Genomic DNA, 7,952 nt, shown 5'->3' on the forward strand with positions numbered 1-7,952 from the left:
CGCAAGTCTCCTAATTACAATCCCTTGCTACAAGGGAAAACCCTTTGATTCCATCATAAAGAAACAGAAAGTGTGTGTTTGGTTTTGCGGCTGCTCCCAAGTCCAACCTCAGAGTGCTTACGTATCCCTTGCGGGAATCAAGCCACTCGTAGTTCAAGGATTCGCAATGAATAGATGACTCATCGCAAAGGGGGAATTCGAATTAGTTAGATTGAAGAGTGTTTGAGTGAATTTAGCTGAATAAACCAGGGATTCGATATGGAATTGTGTTTGGGATGGTTGCACCTAGATTGAATCTCTAGATTGCCTACATACCCTTTCAAAGGGATCAAATCAACGTAGTTCGGGATTTGGGAAGTAATGGGTAAGTGTGGCCCACTAATTGAGAATTCGTGTCTTTAGGACATTTTGGGGATTTTCATAGGTAGATGACCCATGGGAATAATTGAAAATTAATGGGTAACTGTGGCCCACTAATTGAGAATTTCTGTTTGAGAGATTTGGATTTAATCTCATTAGAATTTTCATGGATAGATGACCCCTGAAAAATTGGATGGTTTTGTACCACTTTCGTTATTGTCAATGTCCAAGAAAAATAATGAGTAATTTTAATTATCCCATTAATTTTTCCTAAAAATTGACAATTGCATTTGGGAAAGTGTTTTGGTAAAATTTGGTTAAGATAAACCAGAGATTTAAATTTGGTTGCGGTTGCGTCTATTGGGATGTTAGACTACCTACGTACTCTTGACGAGATCAAACCGACGTAGTTCCAAGATTTAGAAATTAATGGGTAAGTGTGGCCCAATAATTTAGAATTGGTGTCTTTGAGACGATTTGAAGATTTTCATAGGTAGATGACCTATGAGAAAAATTAGAAACTAATGGGTAAGTGTGGCCCAATAATTTAGAATTGGTGTCTTTGAGACGATTTGAAGATTTTCATAGGTAGATGACTTATGAGAAAAATTAGAAATTAATGGGTAAGTGTGGCCCAATAATTTAGAATTTGTGTTTGAGATATTTGAATTTAATCTCATTGAAATTTGCATGGGTAGATGACCCATGGGAAAAAGTTTGTTTATGATGATTTCAATCATCATAGCCAAGAATCTATGTGGATTGATCAAACAAACTGGGTGCATAACGTATCCTCGGAAAGACTTGAGCGAAGCTGTCCCTTTGAAAGATTCCTGGGCCTTTTTATGATGATAGAAATCATCATAGCTAGGAACCCTTGCGTTGAATGAAACCTGCAGTCTTGAGCAAAAAACCAGAAAATTGTGCCATGAAACTAATTTCTTTTACCTTGAAATGTTATTTCCCTTTCTGAAGTGTGCTTGCTAATTTTTCCTTCATGCGGCTGTTCTCCTTTCTGCTCCTTTTCTTTCCTGCGGCTGTTCTCCTCTCTGCGTTCCTCTTTCTTTTTTCCTTCCTTTTTGCTTCTCGGCGTCATGCCTCTTATACAGGCTATATTATGACGAGTTTGAATTCAAGCTGATGACCACTTGTCAACTGAGATACTTATCTCTTGGTGTTTCATATCCACTGAAATTCATCTATTTTATTTTATTTTCTTGATAAGATTGCAGGGACAAAAATTTCGATTCTATCCCAAGTCAAATTCCTGGCTGATTGCTTTTCTGAAAATTTCCCGTTCAACAAGTATCATTTGTCCATCTTTTTTCAATAATACATATTGTTGAGGCCCAAAAATCCAAGGACTAGGCCCATGTTTATTCCTAGCCTAGTACAAATAAATTGATCACAAAAGGGACCCAATTGGGATGCAAGAGAAATCGTGGGATGCCTCTATATAAGTCGTGGACCATGCGTCACGCCAAGCAAGCATGCACAAAAGGACCAAAAATGCACCGGCTTTATAAATTCACGATTCACCAACCTATCCGATACTACTTGACCAGATCATAGCTTATTGCGGTACAATAAAACCCAAGCACAAGCATGTTAAATAAACACACAACGTCATTCTAATACCAAGTCATGCTACAAGATTAAGTGGACCCAAGCCATGTAATTACCCGGGGCTTGCTGAGAAGGTTATGGCATGGAAGGGAACAAGCAATCACAGGGCCCATTGAGGGTACGAGGAACAAAAGTTTTAGGCCACTTGGGAGCACTAAAACTCAAGCCCGTTCCTCAGGCCCAAACACATGGGTTAGCATGAGAGATGGGAAAAAAAGTTATCCAAATGCCTTAGGAGGACATCTAGTAGTCTGCTATAACACTTAGACAAGCCCACATCAATAAAATGCCACAAATTAAATAAGCTATTCCCAGCACCTTGACAAAACCCATTAAACGCTGGAAATAATATGCTAATAACTCAATATTGTACATACAAGCCCAGCCCAGCGACTTGTGACAAATCTGGCATCGTGTTTCACCCTTGTCAGAACTCCAAGATGGTCAATGAAGAGCCATGGCAGGGACCGAAGGAAATCCATGAATGTAGGAAGAATACCCATTGGACAAAAGACTCTACCCATCTCCTTTTCCACTCTAAGCTCAATTTTGAAAACCAAGAAGGAAAGCAGGTGTTGCCTCACCCTCATGAGGAGGTCCAGCCACACAAAACCCTTGGAATCACAAAGGGCTCCTTACCCATGCACCTTGGATAAGAAAATTTCACCAAATAGGATCGAGTGGAAAGAAGCAATGAAAAAGGGAGAATGAGGTTAGATAAAATTAGGATTCTTTGTGCCTATAAAAGGGAGCTTCCTCTACCCAGTAAGACATCCATCCAGGGCCTGACCAAGCTTTGTCAAGCAACTGGGAATTTACTCAAGTCACCCAATCTTTTTATTCGGTTGTTTGTCTTCTTTCCCTGAGATAAGAACCTTCTTAAATTTCCTCTGCCCCATTTAAACCTTTGTTCTCTGTAAGAAACGCATCTTGTGACAGGACCCGCCCCAAATTCTTGAAATCTGGATGAATCTGTGGAGGTCCCACATCACACCAATGCCGGGCTCACTCACTAAAGCTGTAGTCTCCTTTTCAAAAGGAATAAGGGCACAAAACTTTATACCGAAATTTGCAGAGTCTCCTCTGTAAATTGAACATTCCCCCAATTTCAACCTGCACAAAATTCACAATTAATATCACCAATCGGCAGCATGCACAAGATAATTTCATGTAATTCACAAACTCGGTCTCCGGCCTTCAAATAATTCGTAACCAAGTTAGCAACAAGGTCCTTAAGCCAAATAGTACCTTAAACAAAGCAAAAATAAACTCACACGCACTTACAAATGCCAAATGCAATTTCCATCATCTACTTCCCAAATATCCATCATACGAAGTTTTAACCTCCTAACACGATTGCATCTCATTTTTAACCCAAATTTCAGGGACCAACGACAAGGTCCAAACCAATCTCGATAAAACAACATGAAAAGAGTTTAGTCTGCGGCTGTACCTAGGCACTACCCTAGGCTGCCAACTTACCCTTACTGAGGGACCAAGCCACACGTAGTTCTTTCCACAGAAATCCCAGTTCCAATAACATACAAACCATTACAGCCATACCAATTCATACATTCTAGAATTACTCCATTCCCTTTTTAATTTAAATCACAACTCACCAAACACAATCTTTTTCAAACCTCTTTCTATTAATCACATAATCTCCACATACGCCGGAAAATCCAACGCCACGTATGGGGTCTGTCAACACACCGGAAAATCCTACGCCACGTGTGACCTCTCATCTCATATTACATAATCTCTCCATACGCCGGAAAATCCAACGCCACGTATGGGGTCTGTCAACAAGCTGGAAAATCCTACGCCACGTGTGACCTCTCATCTCATATTACATAATCTCCCCATACGCCGAAAAATCCAACGTCACGTATGGGGTCTGTCCTCACAACGGAAAATCATACGCCACGTGGGACCTAACAATCACATAATCTCCCCATACGCCGGAACATCCAATGCCACATATGAGGTTTGTCAACATGTCGAAAAATCCTACGCCACGTGTGACCTATCATCTCATGGTACATGATGGTACTTACACCGTGTAATCAAACATCTTTATATCTTTACAATATATATATATATATAAATTTCCAATATTGCATAAACCTCAACCACAAACGTTAATCCCCCAATTTAAAACAATAAAATAATATTCTAAGCCCACATAGTCAACATAACTCAACTAACAATCAAGACCTGTCTCTACGGTCATTTTAATCCTTTTGTGAAGGTGAAACAACCCCGGGAGACTCACGGTCAACCAAGGGTCAAACTACCCAAACTTGGTCAAATAGGCCCACGGGGTCTATGACCTCCGTTCTTCAATCTGAAAGTTCCTATGTGTTCTACAAGGCTTAGGACACGTGCTGCAAGTTTGGTCCAGATCGGACGGTCGGATCGCTCACGATCGGACGGTTACTATAACCCTAGCCCTAGGGTTGGCATTTCCGGAGTATCCGGGACTCCGTTTTACGATCCGTCAAATCCTACACGATCCTATGGATGTCCAGATTAACTTATAACAAATTTAAAACAATCCAACGGTCAAAACCTATCGAACATGGATGACGCGCAATAGGCGATATCCGTTCAAGACTCAAACGATATCCAAATTGGAATCCGAGCACACCTACACACTCATGGGGACCAAGAGATTACATCGGGACACAGTGCCCACGCGCCAGCAGCGCATGGGTGTCCAAAGCGATAACCCATTGCCGGAAAAACTCAAAAATCACAGCTCAAGACTCTTATCCTAGGCGTAACACCCTATTTGGAACCATTTTTGTTCTTGGACATACCCCGAAAAATGACCGGAAGTGGCCGGAATCGCGATCCCAAAAATGGCCGAAATCCAATTTGAAAATCAGACAATCTAGGCTCAAAATTGATACAATCCTACCCAACCATCAGCTAGATTATGAAGAAATGATGAATTTCCATACCTTGATCACCAAAAATGGCGGTCGGAGGAGAGAGATTGGAGCCGGCGAAGTTTTGAGCGGAAACTTGCCTAAAACTCACGTTTTCCTACACCGAGCGGTGGCGATGTCGGAAAGGGCCAGTCTTGAAGACGGGCTGAGCCGGTCCTTTGGCACTGGTCCCGACCGCAGCCGTGGCCGATAGCCGGAGATTCGAAGAAAGAGAGGAGCTGCCGTCGCGAGGAAAGAGAGAGCACATGGGAAGAGAGAGAGAGAGAGAGAGAGAGAGAGAGAGAGAGAGAGAGAAATCTGATTTTTATCAAACCCTTTTCACCAAAATTATAGTTATGCCACTAAGGTTATTTTGATCATATCTCTCTCATTACAACTCCGATTCGAGCCCACTACGTATCTATGGACTCATCTCACCGTGCTCTACGCAATGGTACAGTCGAAATTCCCAAATTCCTTCCCAGTCAAAAAGTCAACTTTAAACCTAATAAAATATTCTAGGGCAAAATGGTCTTTTATCTGAATAACATAATACTTACCAATTTATTTAGGACCAGGTCATTACACATGCTTCTCTCTCTCTCTCTCTCTCTCTCTCTCTCTCTCTCTCTCTCAAGTTGCTAAACTTGTGAAAGCTTAGCTCCCATGCCACAAGCTCCTCAAGCCAAGTCACTCATCAATTTATTATGTTTATTTGGCTATTGGTGAAAAGAACCTAAGAGTGTTTTTCTAAAGTTTCATCAAACTCTTCAAAAACTCTTTTGGGGGAGCCGGGCTCTCGAACTCAGGCACTTGGGGAATTTTGTTCGTTTTCCTCTTCACCCAAGCTCATTCACAGTCACTTTGGAACAAAAGACCCTATACATATATACGTGTTCTGACACGTCTTAAAGACTCGAAAAAATTCACTTTAAAAAAAAATAAATGTAAAATACTCATATTGTATATGTACTTACGTATTTCTTATGTTTAATACACATATTTTTTACAAAAATAAGACACACAAAATTAAGGTATTATATACAAATAATTCTCACATACTATTGAATAAAAATTATATATATTAAAAAATATTATATTGAAGTATTATATAGTGGCTGAAACAAGCAAATTAATATTTATAAGGTATAAACTAATTCACCTAGGAGGGTCCTTTTTTCTTAATTTTTTTTGTAATTAAATACTATAGCCGCGCAACTATATCTTATAAATGTAATATATTTAAATAGTATAGCCGAGCAGCTATACTGACACGTGGGTGCAAAAAACCCTCTTTTAAAAAAAATAGCATAGCTGGTCGCATATACTCGATTTTTAGACATGTGGGCAACTAGGCGATATGCGGCTACTCTGTTTTTATTTCATAAATAATATTATGTTTTAATTTTTTTAATAAATATTATAGCCAATCAGCTATACTCTCTCTCTCTTTCTCTCTCTATATATATATATATATATATATATATTGATATCCTTTTTTCCTTTTAAATTTTTTCCACAATTTTCGTTTATCGATAAGAGTAGTTTATGGCATTATCTATTATTATTAGACTAATACCCGAGTCTCTATTGTTCTCTTTTCATTTTTTACTTTTCCAGAATATTATCCATTTAAATAGTATAGCCGCACGGTTATACGTGGTTTTATTAATGATTCTAAACCCTCCCAAGCAGGCTATAGCTTGTTATCACTCACAAAGTACCAATCTCCAGGATGTGTCAACGTGACCGTTTTGTTTCCCCGTGTATATGATTTCACAACATTGGTTGTGTTGCAACTCTCAAAGCTTTCTTTGCTCACTTGACTAACTATTAGATGATGAGTATTGGAACCCTGCAACCAGAAATAAACACAAAACAAAACAAAAATTAAAGACAACAAGTTGCTTAATTCAATAAGAATTAATGTATAGTATAAATTTTACTTGCATAGAATATCGCCAACGTTAAATTTTTTGTCATTGGACCATGTACTGAGGTCAGTGCTTATGTCCCAGCCAGAGATGTCCCCACATTGTGAGTTGTAGCAGAGCATGTCAATGCAAATCCAAGGACAGGAAGGACCAAAAACAAGAACTGGAAGCAGCTTTCCCATTTCAATGGAGAATGAGAATGTACTGTAAGATGAACTGCAAGATGAGATAAAACATAAGAGGAGGATTTCATTTTATAGATTTATATGTTTGAGGATTTCCTATTATTAGATGTCCTAACTTCAACTGTGAGAATGTCTTGCATTCTTGATCAATTCAGAGTACATATATTGTTCCTCAAAAGCAAGTTGGTGAGCAGTTAAACACCTCCAACTCCAAACCTCCTTTTTGTTGACTTTGTCAACAATATATATGCTTGTTTGCTTTGTACAAGAAATTAAGATGAGAAATTAGTTCGCTTGTGCAGGCACCCAACACAAATCTTGCAGCTTCCATATTGCACATGTGATTAAGTGTTTCTGTAGATTTTTCTTCAAAATAATATTTCTTTTCTTCTCCCCCATTGACTCTCATAATAACCATGGAATAATGCACCACTCTTTTTTGTTCCAACAATCCATGAATGCACGGATTCATACATTAACTGGGGACCCTCAATAATCTGATTTGCAACTGAAGCGCCCAACATGAGAAATTGCTGGTTCCCATATTCCAGTGCATGTGCATACAGGGGAAGAAAGTTATGATCCACAAGTTCCGTTTCCCAATTCCCATGAGAATGCAAAAGAGGGAAACTATCTTTTATTGGTTGCATCCTATCCCAGCACAAAGTTCAAACAAAAGCACAATCTCTTTTGAGAAAAGCTGTATCAAAAATTAAGATTTGAACCTTTTTCATTCTCTGCTTTAGTTTGAATTCTATAGTTTCCAAGTTTGAACCAGACGCCACCAATGTGCCCACTATTGATTTTGGCAAACTAAAACAAGGAACAAGGTTCTTTCATGAACGAGCAATAGTTACCCAAAATTTTAATCTTTACCTTCCCCTTAATACTCTGCAATATTGGGAGCTGAAAAA

Source organism: Prunus mume, linkage group LG5, assembly GCF_029339155.1.
Source record: "Prunus mume cultivar Tortuosa linkage group LG5, ASM2933915v1, whole genome shotgun sequence".
NCBI classification, from domain to species: Eukaryota; Viridiplantae; Streptophyta; class Magnoliopsida; order Rosales; family Rosaceae; genus Prunus; species Prunus mume.